A 15,633-nucleotide genomic window follows, 5' to 3' on the forward strand; every position below is an offset into this window, starting at 1 on the left:
CTCTGAGCAGATGGATGCTGGGTTGCACGGCCTTAAAGATTCAAGTGCCACCCTCCAGTCCTTAAGACTGTACACTCCGGCGGTAAGAGAACATTTTAGGCTGCAGCAACAACACTGGTTCACTCCCCAGTCAAGGAGTGAGCCCTATAGAAAACAAAATAAAAGCTTTAAGCACCATCAGGGCCAACCTCGCTGTGCACCTTGGTCACGCTCAGGCCTTTACTCGTCAGGTGACAGACAGAACTTTTGAGGGCATGCCCGGGCGTGCCCTAGCAGTCTCAAACCAGGATCCATGTCCATTCTTTTTCAAACTGACTTTCTGCCTTTCTTTCTGAGTGGTCAACGACAGCTTCAGACAAGTGGGTTCTAAACACCATCATAGTGAGATACACACCACAGTTTATCTCCATCCCAACTCCCCAACACTGTCCCTCTTCAGGGGAACCTTTCACAAGCAACTTCTCACCCAGGAGGTACGAGCCCTCATACAGGTTGGGGGCTGTAGAGGAAGTTCCCCTACTAATGAGAGGGAAAAGGTTTTACTCCTGCTACTTTCTGATCCTGAAAACCAAAGGAGGCCTGCGAGCCATACATGAGTTTGGCATGCTGCTAGACCCTAGTGATGGCAGCCCCTTGGAACTCCTGGCCTGTCCGGACTTGATCTGATGGGATCAAGGTTAGTTTCACCCCAGCCTGGCCTCCTTGCTCCTGACAGCATGGATGCTACATGGTTGAGCCAAGAAGAGTGAGCATGCTCTGCCCAGGTCCAGAGAGTCTTACTGGAGAGCAGGAAACCCACCACTAGAATCACTTACCTGGCAAAATGGAAACACTTCTACTGGGCAAGGGAGCATGAACTTTTCCCATCTCGAGCACCTCTGCCATCTATCCTGGAATACTTACTGTACCTGAAGCAGCATAGTCTGGCACTGGCATCAGTCAGGGTACATCTAGTGGCTATCTTAGCTTTTCATCTGCAGATCCAGGGCAGCTCAGTTTTCTCCCACAACATAATCGTTAGATTCCTAAAGGGCCTGGAGAAGATCTTCCTACGTCAGAGATCTAGTGCCTCCATGGGACCTTAACCTGGGCCTCCCTTTGAGCCTATGGCATCTTGCTCCCTTCTCTTCTTGTCCTAGAAGGTCGCTTTCTGGGTGACAATTACATCAGCGAGGTGTGTCTTGGAAATCAGAGCCCTAACCTCAGAGCCACCCTATACTGTATTCTACAAAGATAAGGTCCAGATGTGACCGCACCTTGCATTCCTACCAAAAGGGGTGTCACATTTTCATGTCAACCAGGACATCTTCCTGCCAGTGTTTTTTTCCAAGACACACAGCTTGAACGAGGAAAGACGTCTACACACATTGAATGGCAAGCATTGGCTTCCGGAAGTCCACACAGCTCTTCGTAGTGGTGTCCAATCATATGAAAGGCTAACCAGTTTCATCCCAAAGAATTTCCTCTTGGATAATCTCCTGCATCCTAGCATGCTATGAGCAGGCAGGGTAGCCGGGGGTGTGGCCTTAACAACCCACTCGAACAGAGCTCATGTCTCCTCTGCGGCTCTCTTAGCCCAAGTACTGATTTAAGACATCTGCAGGGCTGCAGTTTGGTCCTTGATGCATACCTTTTCATCCCACTATGCAATCATACCGCAAGCCCGGGACGATGCAGGCTTTGGCAGGTGGTTTTGCAAATGGCACATCCTGGCCCACCTCCAGAGATACTGCTTTGTCAGCCACCTAGCGCAAACATGGAGAAGAAAAGATGGTTACTAACCTTCTGTAATTGTTCTTCAAGATGTGTTGCTCATGTGCTTTCCGCAACCCACCCACCCTTCCTCCCTGTCAGAGTTCTGGCAAGAACGAACTGAGGGAGAGAGGGGTTGGCCGCACTCTATATACCAGCGCCTACATGTGCCGCTACAGAGGGCACTAGAGCTGGCTCTACGGATATCACTGAAGGAAAAATCTCTGGCACCGGTGCACGTGGCACCCCTAGCACAGAATGAACATGAGCAACACATCTCAAAGAACAACGAGAATGTTAGTAAAGTCTTTTACAGTTGCATGTGCCATCTTTAATTTGGCCACCTTGTGTATATGTATTATGATACACTTTGTTTTCCCCACAGAACTCCTGTCTCATTCAGTGCATAGGATGAACTTGCTCTGAGGATGCATCAGAGTTATAGTGATGGAATATGTTGTCTAAAGGGCCCCTGATTTCATTTTGTTGCAGAAATTGGTAGATAGGGAGTCAGTGATGCAGGGGATTATGAAAGAGGAAAGGAAGGTCTCATGGTTAAGGTAGTCAAATGTGCTGCCCTGGAGAACTTGATTCTCTATGGCAGTAGAAAGTTAGTTCCTATGTTATGCCAGCCAAGTCCCTTAAACCAGGCTTTTCAGGGTTGGTCACTAATTGGATGTTCCTCATTTTCTGGGATCTGATTTGCAGAAGTGCTGAGAACTCTCAGCAGCTGAAGTCAGGCAGAGCTGTGCTTTGAGCGTATGAAGTGCTATATAATGCTATGCTCTCAGAAAAATTATGTCCTAATTGTTTCAGATTGGGCACCCAAAATTAGTGGATACTTTTGACTTAATCTCTGTCTCAGCTCCCCATCTGAAATACGGGGATAACATCAACCCCTCATCTCACAACAGTGTTGTTATTAACTAAGATTAATGAAGCACTCCAAAATTGTAGTGATGAACACCACAGAAAAGCCCATTAGGAAATGAATAACTTTTTTTGTCTTCAGAGCAGAATGGTGTGTGGCCATGCTTTCTTTTTACTTCCCACCAAACAATGAGTATCAAAGAAAATATTGAAGAGATGCTTGTTAAGTACCTTCCATCCTGTGCTCTGACTAAGGCAGAAGACCTGTCTCTTGCCTACCCTCCCTCCCCTGTCTCCTTGTCCTAATCTCTCTGCCTCCACACCCCAGTTTATCCCCTCTTCTATTGCATGGGAAGTTCTGCTTAGCCCCAGGCTTGAGCATGCCTAATGCAGATGAAATCTTTAAGGGATCTGACTGCAATGCTCTAGTAAAATCTCCCTAGACCATATGCAAATCAGTTTTTTCAGAGGTTTACCACTTGGCCAAGTTTGGGCTGACTTCCACAGACTGTCACAAAGGCAGCCACCCTGCCAAACTTCAAGACCCTTCTCTGGGGGTGCCAGAGCTTCCCAGTGAAATTGCTAGATGATATATATTTTTTTACATGGGGGGTGGAGAATATGATCCCTTGTCCTAGCCTCATTCTTGGAAATTTCTGAACCATTTTGGCTGAAACCATCATATATCCCCCCCTCTCCCCCTCCAAAAGAAAAATCAGCCTGGCACCCTACATGAAAAACTTCAACCCAAATGGTTAGTTTGGCAACATTATAAGCAGCTGAAAAATGTGCTTTATAAAGGGAAGTGCTATTGGCCTCCCCTATACCTCTCTCACAAACTTCCTTGAGTTTTAAAATTGCTCACATGCATTTTGGACCAACACAATCAAATATTTTTGGAAAATTATGCATTAGACTAGTGCAATTTATGTCTTTGTCACCTTAAGACTATTACTGTAATGCACTCTGTGAGGGACTTCACTTAAAATCAATCAGGAAGCTTAAGGTGGCAGAGAAAACTCTTGCCTCTTTGGTAAGTAGTTCTTCCTGGTAGAAGCTCATCATACCTGTGCTGCTTGATTTGCACTAGCCATCCATGGTCACTGGGTTGAGTTTAAGATATTGTTGTGTTTTTGACTTACAAAGCTCTAATGGCTTGAGACCCGCCTACTACAGGGATTGTGTCTCTGCCCTACTACTGCAGTTGTGATTAGCATAGACACTTCCAGATAAATTTCCCTTCATTTTAAGATGGGGTGTGGGGATTGCAGGGGTTGACAGCTCTCTGCAGGAGGCCCTCTGCTTTGATACCAAACTCATTTTCCCACCTTCCACTAGTCCGAACCAGTTCAGATCCATTGACCTTCAGAACCTATTGGGGAGAGGATCTATTTACTAAGCACTTGGAGGGGAAGGATGTGGAGGCTGAGACTTGTGAGAGGGGGGAGGTTTTTTTAGGGATATTTGTTGGGAAAGGACTCTTTGGTTTAGATGTGCTAGCATAACTGCTAATCTGATTAGTATCTGTAACCTATGTGAAAGGCTCTAAAAATTCTCAGATTTTACAAAATATGAACAAAGATCCTACAGCAAAAAATACCCACCTTGAAGTGACCTGCATTTTTGGAGGGTAGGCACTGGGAGAAATGCAGGGTGAACAGCCAGCCTTTTTAAATGTGCCATTCTCCACACTAAGAGCAAAACGGTATCTGTAACTCATGTTAAAACACTTTCTAATACAAGGCATCTTTCCCAGTGTAGACAAGACCCATGGGTCTCTTTTCTACAAGTTTAGCATGTGGTTTTGGGCATTTAAAGTAGAATAATATACTAGAAACTAAATGCATTAATGTCCCTTTTGAGATTCTTTTTGTGATACATGAGCTTAGATTTCTTTACACAGTTATTAAGTAGGTCTGTGGGAGTTTAATTTGTGCTACCTTTAAACATCACCTCTAAATTTGGCCAAGGGCAGTTTTATATTGTGCAGGTTTGCAACTGTAAATAAGTCTGTTTAAAGACAAAATAACTTTCCTTACTTGTACCATTTTAATGAGGTCCTTGTTACCTTGATTTCTGTGCACTCACTACCCCTGACGTTGTTGAAACACCCATCAAAACAGCAAAATTTTAGTATTACCATTGCTTCCTTGAGCTATGCTTTTCTAGTTTTACATCTGATCAGCCTGTGCCATTGCTAAATTTGCACTGATGAAGAAAGAAAGCAAGAAGAGGTTCCAAACAAGTTTTCAACACTAGATTATTTTTTAAACTTTCTTTCTATTTTTATCCTCTTTTGTGCTGCCGCCCCCCCAATTCTCTTGCTGGAATAATATGACTTTAAGGTGAAAGTATTCTAGCAATGCCTAGGGAGACATGGTCACCTAGAGTATAGGTTAATGGAATCCTTGGGACTCCACAAAAAATGCCCAGAATAAAAGCTTTAGTGATCATATCTCACTAACCAACTGTAGGTTCTCCTCCCTTGCTATGTTTAAAGGGACACTTGAAGCTATTTTTAAATAACTTTAGAAATAAACTCTAGTTAGCTTCAAGTTCTACCTGGCCTCTGGATCATCCTATTAAGTGTTGTGCCTATAAAAATATACAACTTGCACAATGCTTCACTGTCATGAAAATATTTTTCACACAGAAAAGAGACCCACAAACTGCAAGGGAAATTCTGTACATGGAGAAACAGTTCGTGACTAAACAGAAAATGCTGTCACATGCACAAAGTCAGGGGTGGGGGGAAATGTAGAAATATGTATGCTAATTTAACTGAAAGATTAAGCTTAAATGTTACAAGTAGTAATAGAAGGTAAATTTTTAGACAGAAATATCTTTGGTTCTGCTTCATACTTTCTCATGGCCTTTTTGAAAGTCCATGTCTAGACAGAACTTTGTGCATCTGTTTACCGGTAATCTGCAAAGGGGGGAGAAATGGGCTTGTGCCAGTTGTTCTGTATGATGTGCAAAGAGGACCTGAGAATTTCCCCTTCTTCCCCCTTAACATCAGAAATTAATTACTCTTCTATTCTGGAAGATTCTGTGGTTACTGGAGAGAACTAGTGAAATTAAGGTATTTTAAGATTGCAAGTTGAACAGTTGAGTTGGGGGAAAATCTTTAAATGCTGGCTTAAACACTGGCATACAGAATTAACAAAACCAAATCAGAATTTGGGAACAAAGCATGTCTTTAGTAACTCAGTGTTGTCCCTTCAGTTAAGGTGTGAGAAAACAGAAGCATCTTTGCAATCCAGTCCTTCAGTAAAATGACGGAAAACATTCCTAGTATTACTAAGGCTAGAAATATTTCTTTAAAACCATACAAAAATCTTTCAGGCACTTTTTATATGTAAAGGGGCAGGGAACAAAACAAAACACCCTTTCAGCTTACATTTTAAAATTGACTTGTTCTATTAAGGATAGGACACTTCTTCTTATCTTTCTCAGTGAAGGCTTGCCTACATGAGAGAGCTACTTTGGTTAAACTAAAATACGAGTGTCTACACAGGGATTTGCATTCATTTTAATGAACTCACTTAAAAATCACACTTCAGTTAGAATGGCTCATTTTGGATTAGTGTAAATGGATTTCTAGTGGACCTCAGTTTAATCTAAACCAAAATAAGTGCCTGTCTGCACAGGGATTTCCAGTAGTTTAAATAAATCAGTTCAAAATAACATCGTTAGTTAAAACAGTGCAACTGTCTCATGCAGAAAAGGCTTTGAGGCTAGTTTCTTTTTTGAGTAGTATCCCTATGCTCCACGGTAGGTGTGTCTGCGTCCCTGCAGTAATGATCGGAGAACTTTGGTAACAGTGTCTGTTGGGCCCACACATTCAGTGTCTCTCCTTGTGCTGCACCATGAGGCTAGCCAGTGCATGCAGGCTAACCATCCTCCATTCCTTCTCTACTGCAGTCATAATAAAAACTCTGAGGTAGATGGAACGGGAGGAGGGCAGGTAGTGGAGGACACATCTCAAAGAAACATTGTTAGTGACATGGGGGGAGTAACTTCTTACACTTCAACAAGCATTCGTTGATCTTAACTAATCACTGAGCCAGAATGGTGGCTTCTACTATTAATATACAAAAGCTTAACACTGTTTTTGGAAGTCCTGTATTTGGTGACCTTCACCTGTCAGTCTTGAGGAGCACTCCCTTGAGAGGCACTTTTTTAAACTTAGTTTTTTCATTGTTTGGGATAATTAGACTTCTTAGGGAAAGTCCTGGGGCTCCCTTGTAAGGAAAAATGTAGGTGTATTCGTTATTTATGAATTCCTGATTAGGTGGTTGTGAAATTTGTTTATAGAAAACATTAGGTTGATGACCCTGGCAATTGAAGTTCAATCTCTATTCACAAAATTACAGTAGTACAGGTTTCCCAAAAATGCAGAATTTGAACTGGTGACCTTGAGCTGCTGATCTAATATAGTGATGGACACTGTAGAAAACGTTAAGATAAGTGAGGTACTCCTTACCAATCCCCTGAGCTATTTAGTCTCCCAACTAGGCATTTTCTGCTTGACTAACAAATGGGAAAACTACTCCCCTTTCTCTCACCTCCTCCCCGAATGTGTATCCCAGGCCAGAGGGTAATTTAAACCAGGAAATTCAGTTTATCTCCTTCTCATCATCAGAGCAAATAAGCGTGGTGTGTGCAGTAGGTTCTTTTGGTTGGTTGGTTGAGTTTTTTGTTTTTGTTTTTACCTGGACACGATATTGTATAGTTATGATGATTTAGCTCTGGAATGCAGATTTCTTAAGCTGTTCATCTGCTCCATTTTCAGTGTCTTATCTCACATAGACAGTGTGAATGTGTTAATGATTCCAGTATTGATGCCAAGTATCAGCAAACAGCAGTATGAAATATATTTTAATACTTTTTTTATAAAAGCTAGTTATTGAGGAACTTGAGCAGCCATAAGACTATGGTGACAAAATATCTGCAGTGTGCCTCAATATTAATATAAAATTATAAAGTATACTAAACAATATTGAGACATAACTTGAACTCTCCTAAGCAAAAGAAAGATAAAGGCGGCCCACCTTAATTAAGAGTAACTCATTTTATGCCTAGAATGTGTGCCCAACTTAAGTGGGCACTCAACTTTAAGAAGTGACAGGTAATAAACTGATACTGGTATCCCTTTGCCAATTTTTAATACTTTTACAGTCATTTTCCTATTCTTCAATGTATTGCTTTCCCTATTGCTGAGTGAATTTTTCACACAGTAGCAAACTAAAGAGGGAAACTGACTGTGCATTAAAACTGGCTCAGTGTTGCTAATTCTCCTGAATTTTCTCCCTGCCCCTCCTTGCCCCCATATTTGATTTTTACTTAACACCCCAACTGCTAGAGATGAGTGGATATATGAGAAGCTTGGGAAACTACATGAAGAAACTTGTGGGTGTTAAACATTAGGTGTGTGCAGTCCTGTGCACTTTTGATTGAAGATTTTTTTAGAGCAGTGTCTGCAGGTCCACACCTGCGCACTATACATCCTTGTGCTCCCATCAGAGGGCATACAGGGGAGGGCAGACCCACTGCTACTTTACTTCTTTCTCAACTGCCTGCTGCTAGAGACAGTGCACTGTGGTGCTAGCTTCGCTTTGCCTAGCCATCCGCACTGTTTTTATCTGTGGTCTTCCCTCCTTTGTTATGCCCCAAACCTGTGCCACAAGTCTTTTCCCCTCAGCAATGGGCATTTTAGCTACCTACATTGTCTCAAGAAAATGGGATGGAAGGTCTGCTCCAGCTTTAAGAGCAGATCCAGTAAACTGAGGGAGGACAGACTCAAGTTGCTCCTTATGGAGCATTCTTTGAGACTCATTATTGCTTCAGGGTCCAATCTTCCCTGTTCCCCTGTCATTTGCCTCAAGCCTGATCCATTCTAGAGACTTTTGTTGACAGAAGTCACCTTTTTTTGTGCCAAAACAGTGGTCATGTACACACTGCAATCACCCTTCTGCCAATCCAACTCCCCTGATTGTGTGACAAAATAAAATAAAACCACCTTGATAAGAGGCATAGAGCTTTTTGCACCAAACTTTTAGTTTTTTAGTTTTTGCACCAAAGTGTCAGTGTAGACACTGTGCTTGGTTATGTCACAGACAATGGCCTCTAGGAAGTGTCCCACAATGCCTATCCTGATGGCTCTGGCCATCAGTTTGAACCCCACTGCCCTGCAGCCATCTGCTGCTCCTCCTTTAAAGTCTTGGGAATTTTTTAAAATTCCACTTCCTGATTAGTAGGAGAGCTCATATCTCATCTTCCCAGCTGACCATGGCAGCTCCACGCACCAAATGCTCTCCCCTTTGGAACACATCTGAACTTCTGGATCTGATCAGCATTTGAGGAGAGGAGGTTGTGCAGTCCCAGCTTCACTCCAGCCAAAGGAATTCTGATATCTACGATCAGATTACTTGTGGTATGGCGGAGAAGGACTATGAATGGGACATGCTGCAGTGCCATGTGAAAATAGAGGAGCTGCGGCAGGGGTACCAAAAGGCTAGGGAGTCAAACTGTCGCTCTGGTGCAGAGCCAAAGACTTGCCACTTCTGTAAGGAGATGGAAGCCATCCTCGGTGGTGATTCCACTGCCAAGAGACCCGTGGATGTCTCTGCAGGCCCAGAGATGACAGACACTGGACTCAACCCCAACAAAGAAGTCATGGATGAGGAGGTCAAGTTGGAGGATGACGCAGAGCAGGGGACTGGGTCGTTTGATGATGTGGGGAGTCAGGACCTCCTCTCAATCCCAGAGGGATTCGAGCCAGGCCCAGCCCTTCAGCTCTGGTGTGCAAGATGCAGGAGAGGGGAGCCCTGGTAAGTGTTTTGTTGTTTTTGGTTTTTTAGGTGGTTTTTTTGTTGTGGGTTTTTTTTTTTTTTTTTTTTAAGCTGATGCTGCTTAGTAACATGGGGTACTTCGCTTTTTTACGTTATACAGGTGGTTGAAGGGATAGAAAAGCACAAGAGTAGCTATTTGCATGTGCTTCCCCTTTCCCTGTTTAGCTAGGCAGTGCGGCGGAAAAGTGTGTTAATGCACACCAAGACTTCACGGGAATCCTCCAGAGAGATCTCTAAGAAACTTTCCTGGAGGTACTTGCCCATCCTCTGGTGGAGATTCCTAGACAGAGCTGCTTTGTTTCTTCCCCCTTTGTCGGAAACTTTCTTGTGCCAATTGGCAGCCTCCTGTGCAGGAACCAAAGTGGCACACAGGTGAGCAACATAGGGACCAGATTTCAAGCTGCTTAAAACGGAGGAGATGGACACTAGCATCCCTGCTTACTCTCAGGAGTGAGATTTGCTTCTGTGGCCTCCACCTGTGGAAAATGGTGGCACGATTTGCAACTTTTGTCCCTATCTACCTGCATCAGTATCCCCAAACAATCACCCAGAACCTTTCCCCAGCTTGTGTATCCCCCTCCCCCTGGGCAGAACTCACCATGCCCTGGGTGATGGTCGAGCTGTGCGCTTGCCAGGGGACAATGAGAAAGAGATGTATTTTACAGTAATGATTCAGTGCTGTTAGTGCACTGACAGTCATGCTTCTTCTGTTTTTATGCTTCTACAGATGTGCCCTTGAGGGGAATCCCCTACACACCTGCTGAGCACCTGTGACTGATAAGAAAACAACCACGGAGAAGTAAAGAGGAGATGTTCCAAGAACTCTTCCAGCCCCCTGAGGTGGGAAAAAGAGGAAAAAGAGCATGGAGACACAGTGTGACTGAAAATCAGAAAAATGATAAGCAGGAAAAGAGGGAAAACCACGAGCAAGTGATAGCAGGTTATGAGTGCATGATAAAAGCCATAGAGGAGCAAATGGAGCTGCTAAATCACTCATAAAGCTGCAAACTGAATTCATGTGTGCACACCTCCCATTGCAGCCAATCCAGAACTGCTTTCCATGCCCTCTGTAAACTCCACTCTCACATTCCCACCCAACTCCCAGCCCATCTTGGTACACCATTCACTCCACTGCTTCAGACAGCTTCCAGAATGATAGCAGGACTTACACCCAGCTATCATAGGTCACACTGCCCCTCACTGTTTTCTCCTCTCCAGCCCAGCTTTTTGTATGTGTTGTGAAGGATAAGCAATCTTTATTTATTTCTTGCACACACTGGTTGCACCTCACATTGATACAGGGTGCAAGCTGGCTAGCAGTCATAGCATGGTCCAATGCTGTTTACAAAGATATCTTATTGGTGCTTTTTGTCAAAATGGTTCCTCACAGTCTCCCTGATTTGAATAGCCCCTCATTGTGTCCCTCTAATAGCCCTGACAACTGGTTGTTCGTAGTTACCCGCAAGGCAATTGGTCTCTGTGCTCTATGCAGAGGGAAAATTTTCACCCTTGGCTTCACAAATATTATGGAGTGTACAGTAGGCATCTATAACCATGGGATTATTTTCCTCATTTAGCTGTAATCTGCCATAAAGGCATCACCAGTGATCTTTTAATCTGCCAAACACACATTCAGTGGTCATTCAGCACCTACTCAACCTGTTACTGAAGCACTCTTTGCTGCTATCCATGTTTCCTGTATAAGGTTTCATGAGCCATGGAAGTTAAGGGTAAGCGGGGTCTCCCAGGATCATTATGGGCATTCCAACCTTCCCCCATTGCAATCTTTTGGTCTGGAAAGAAAGTCCGTGTTTGCAGCTTTCTGTACAGGCCAGTGTTCCTACAGATGCATGTATCATGCTCCTTCCCTGACTAACCTGTGTTGATGTCAGTAAAACGTGCACAGTGATCCACAAGCGCCTGTAGTACCATAGAGAAGTACTCCTTTCTATTGATGTACTCCATCGCAAGATGGTCCAGGGCCAAAATTGTGTTGTGTGCCATCTATTGCCCCGCTACAGTTCGGGAATCCCATCCCTGCAAAGCCATCCACTGTTTCACAAACATTTCCAAGACTCAGTCCTTCGTAGCAGAATGTGATTAATAGCCCCACGCACTTGCGATAACACAGTGCCAACTGTGGACTTAATCGACTCCAAACTAGTTAGCGACCAACCAGTAGCAGTCTGGAGTTGCTGGCTTCCACAGGACAATCGCCACGTGCTTCTCCACTGAGAAGGCAGCTCTCGTTTTGGTGTCCTTCACCGCAGAGCAAGGGTGAGCTCCACACAGAGTTCCATTAAGGTGGCTTTGCGCATTTGAAAGTTCTGCAGCCATTGCTTGTCATCCCTTACCTGTGTAACGATGCAATCCCACCACTCAGTGTTTGTTTCACATGCCCAAAACCAGCGGTGCACTGCGTGCAGAAGCTCCATGAATGCAAACAGTAATCTGGCATTGTTTGTTTGCATTGTTGGAAAAATGCCATGAAATGCAATCAGAAACCTATGGAATAACAGGACAGAAATCACAGCCTCATGGAACATTGAGCCTGCACTCACGATGCACTGTGATCTTCACTGCCTTCCCACAACACCTAGCGGCACAAGGTGGCGAGTTGAACAGAGAGATAAATGCCCATAGTGTGTACAGCTCTCACTGTCAATGCTAGAGCACCATTGTAATTATAGTGCTTTTGATCATGCTGTAACTTGCATCGACAATACTCTGCAGTGTAGATAAGGCCTTAGCCTCTCTGCTATACTTCGTAGGCAAAGGCTGTCTCTTACCCCTTCACAGAAATAGGGCCTTGCAGCCCAGCTGCTATAGGCCCCCAGGACGAATGCTGACTTCCCCAGTAGCTTAAGCATGCTCTTGCCTGGTGCTCTAAGCTTGTGGATGCTCTGTATTCACAGTTTCTTTTCAAAGATATGTGCTAGTTGCAGCACAACACATACATAGGCTTTGCAAAGGCTTCTGAACACATTCACTTTTATCTGTTGCACTATCTAAAGTATACAGGTACGGGGCCAGGGGGAGAATAAAATGCCTATATGGGTTTTCCTGTTTGTTTCCTTGCCATTCTGGAGCATCTGTTAGTCTTAGATCTGAATCAGCTGGGGTGTCCTGGATTCCCCTTATGAAGCTCATGGCTTCTCCTCCAAATCATGGTTTGTGTGTGTCTGTCTTGATCTCTCTCTCTCTCTGCCCCCTGTAATCAGTGCCCTTCTGCTCTCTCTCTAAAATGGTTGAGAGACCCTCTCTCTCATAACTTCCTGCCCCCTTTGTCAAGTGATTAGTTGCCTCCCCTTCAGAGTTCTAATTCAAAATATTCGGGTTCCATGGTTAGCAGTCATTCATTTGTTCAATGGTGCATCTTTTGAATGGAGGACCTTCAAATAACCCTCTGTTAGCCATGTACTAGGTACAAGAATTTCTCTTGTTCCTCTTGTGAGTTTATCTCAATATAGATTGAGAAGACATCCTGTTCTTAATGTCTTTGGAAGATTCTAGGGGTTGCTTATGCTTTGTCTCAATTTGGATGTGAGAAATATTCTGTAACCATGATATTCTGTAACTAGGAATTGCCAGATTGGATCAGGACCAGGGTCCATGTAGTCCAGTATCCTGTCTCTGCCACTGGCCAGAACTGGATGCTTCAGAGGAAGGTGTAAGGACCCTACAGTAGGCTGTTTAATAACTTGTAGGATTGAAAAAGTATTTCCTTTTGTTGGTTTAGAATCTCAACTTTTTAATTTCATTGAATGTTCCTATATTATGAGACAAGAACAGAAACTCCCAATCAACTTTCTCTATTCCATTAATTATTTTATATACTTTTATCATATCCTCTCTCTTTGTATGAGTGTTTTTCCAGATCTATGACCATTTTTGATGCTTTTATCTGACCTCTTCACCCCTTCTCCCCATTCTGCAGCGTCTTTTTTGAGATGGGATAGTTATTTCTGAACAAAGTATTCAAGATGAAGTCATATAATTGATTTATCTAAAGGCATTATAATTTCAGTATTTTCTATCCTATGCATCCTAACATAGTGTGGCTTGTTTTTTACTGCAACTTTGCACGGAGCAGATGGTTTCATTGAGCTGACTACATCAGTGCCCAAGTCCCTTTCTTAGGTTGATGCCATTAATTTTGAATCGTTTAAGGTATATGAGTACCTCAAACTTTTCCCTCCAATATGTATTTCTTTGCATTTATTGACAAATTTTATTTGCCATCATATTACCCATTCACCAAGTCTGTCGCTTAAATTTCATCACAGTTCTCACGGGTTTTGACTGACTTCAATAACTTTCATCAGCAAATTTTGCTACCACACTGATCATCTCCCGTACCCTTTTTTTTTTTTTTTTTTTTTTTAAAGATAATTGATATTAAAAAATGGAACTTATTATAAGGAACCTTGAGTCAGTCTGCTGCTGTTAACCTTTCTTCATGATGAAGATTGACCATTTAATCCTACTCTTGCTTTTTATCTCCTAGCCAGTTTTTGATCATACAATATTTTGTTGCTTTAGTAGCCTGCCTCTTGTGCTAGTCAAAGGCCTTTAGCATGTCTAAATTATGTCAACCCAAGTGGTCTTTAACCACTTTTTTAACATGCTTAAAAGAATTTAAGATTAGTGAGATACTATCTTCCTTTTCAGGGTGCCACTTAGGTCCTATCTTGCTATAATCTTCCAGATGTCTTGTTTATCAGTTCAACCAAATACAGACATAAGGCTTATAGCTCTAGTTCCGCAGATCACCTCTAAAGCTCTTTTTGAATATATGCTTCTGATATCCTCCAGTGTTCTGGAATAGTGCTGCTTTTAATGAAATTGCTTTTGCAAATTTGCAGTGTTTTTGTGTCAAAAGAGTTGTTACTGTTCTTCAAGTGCTTGCACAAGTCTATTTAGCTTCAGGTGTGTGTGCATCAGTGCACTGAAGCCAGAATTTTTTCTCAAAGTGGTATCCATGTGGACAGCATGTGAAACCTCAGCATCCTCATGCTTCTAGCTAAAGGTATAAAGGGCAGAGCCACTCTAACCCTCTCTCAGTTCTTTCTCACTGCACATAGCCTTTAGTCAGAGCATGTGTGTGCTTGTCTCACGCTTTCCCATTTTCTCTTTAGAGTTTTTTCTGTTTTCTCATTGTGTTTAATTAGGGGTTTCTTTAGTTTACTTGTAGTTAATAGTACTCATTTTAGAAAATTTGTTTTTGTTTTCATAGTGTTTGTGCTTTAAGCTCAATATTGGGGCATGTCTAGGTCTGCCTGGGGTTTAATGGTTGTTCTGGCTGTAGCAAGCTTATTCCAGTCAGCAATCCTCACTCCTGTTGCTCAAAGCATCTGGGAGAGGGACACATGAGACACATAAAAGCCCAATTTGTAGGGAGTTTAGCCTTCATACTACTGGGTCTTAGAGCAGTTCAACTTCAACAGCTTTATGGAAGCTACTTTGTCGCACCTGGGAACCCAGCCTCTTGGTAGACGGGGGTTTAAATTCTGTCTGGTCTTGGAGTGCACCACCGGACTTGGCAGGATCCCATCTCTAGAGAAAAGACACTATTCTCCTTATCTGGTACTGCATACGCTGCAAAAGAAGTCGAAAGTTCTTTTAGCCAGAAAAAGCCTTTTTCAACTTCAAGGGTTAGGACTCTGGTAGAGTCACTCAGGAAGAAGGCAGGTCCCTAAATGAGAACTAAGCTGGCCCCAGCCCTGGCTAGGTGCCCCCCAGTACTGCATTTGTCATCTAGTAATATAGAGTAATTGATTCTGTTACCACTTTCAGTACTTTGACTGATTCCATTGCTTTTATGGATTAGTCTTCGTCTGTGGTGCATCCTATGCTTTGTTCCAACAACACTGATGTGTATGTGGTGGCCAGAGACTTCCTTTGCCTCTTGTCCTGGACTCTCCATTGTTGCAGGATGAGGCTCAGCTGCCAACTATTCCCACCATGTATGCCCCAGTACTGGGATCTTCCTCGGCACCCATATGTTCAGTGCCATCTTGGAGTTGGCTCTTGTCAGTACCATTGATGTCCAGAAGCCCTACTGTGCAGAGGACACACACACAGTACCCTCAGCAGGAAAGCCTCTGGTACTGTCCATTTCTCATCAGTCCAAGTCCAAATCTTCTGCTCAACCCAG

General features: G+C 43.2%; 1 protein-coding gene across 15 annotated transcripts in view; it reads left to right on the forward strand.

The window, feature by feature from the left end:
* Nucleotides 1–15,633, forward strand: part of PRKAG2 (protein kinase AMP-activated non-catalytic subunit gamma 2) — a 426,595-nt gene that overhangs the window by 329,469 nt on the left and 81,493 nt on the right. Inside the window, exons 1-2 of one of the 15 annotated variants that reach the window (XM_067542754.1) lie at nt 7,307–9,455; nt 10,204–10,316. The exons of 13 other annotated variants lie outside the window; for them this stretch is intronic. The gene's annotated coding sequence lies outside the window, so the exon portion shown is untranslated. Of the gene's footprint in view, nt 1–7,306; nt 10,317–15,633 lie in introns of those variants that run through there. One more of the 15 variants, XM_067542753.1, reaches the window with a different exon arrangement.

This window comes from Emydura macquarii, unplaced genomic scaffold, assembly GCF_026122565.2.
Source record: "Emydura macquarii macquarii isolate MOO-44397 ecotype Brisbane River unplaced genomic scaffold, CSIRO-AGI_Emac_v2 contig_719, whole genome shotgun sequence".
Lineage (NCBI taxonomy): Eukaryota > Metazoa > Chordata > Testudines > Chelidae > Emydura > Emydura macquarii.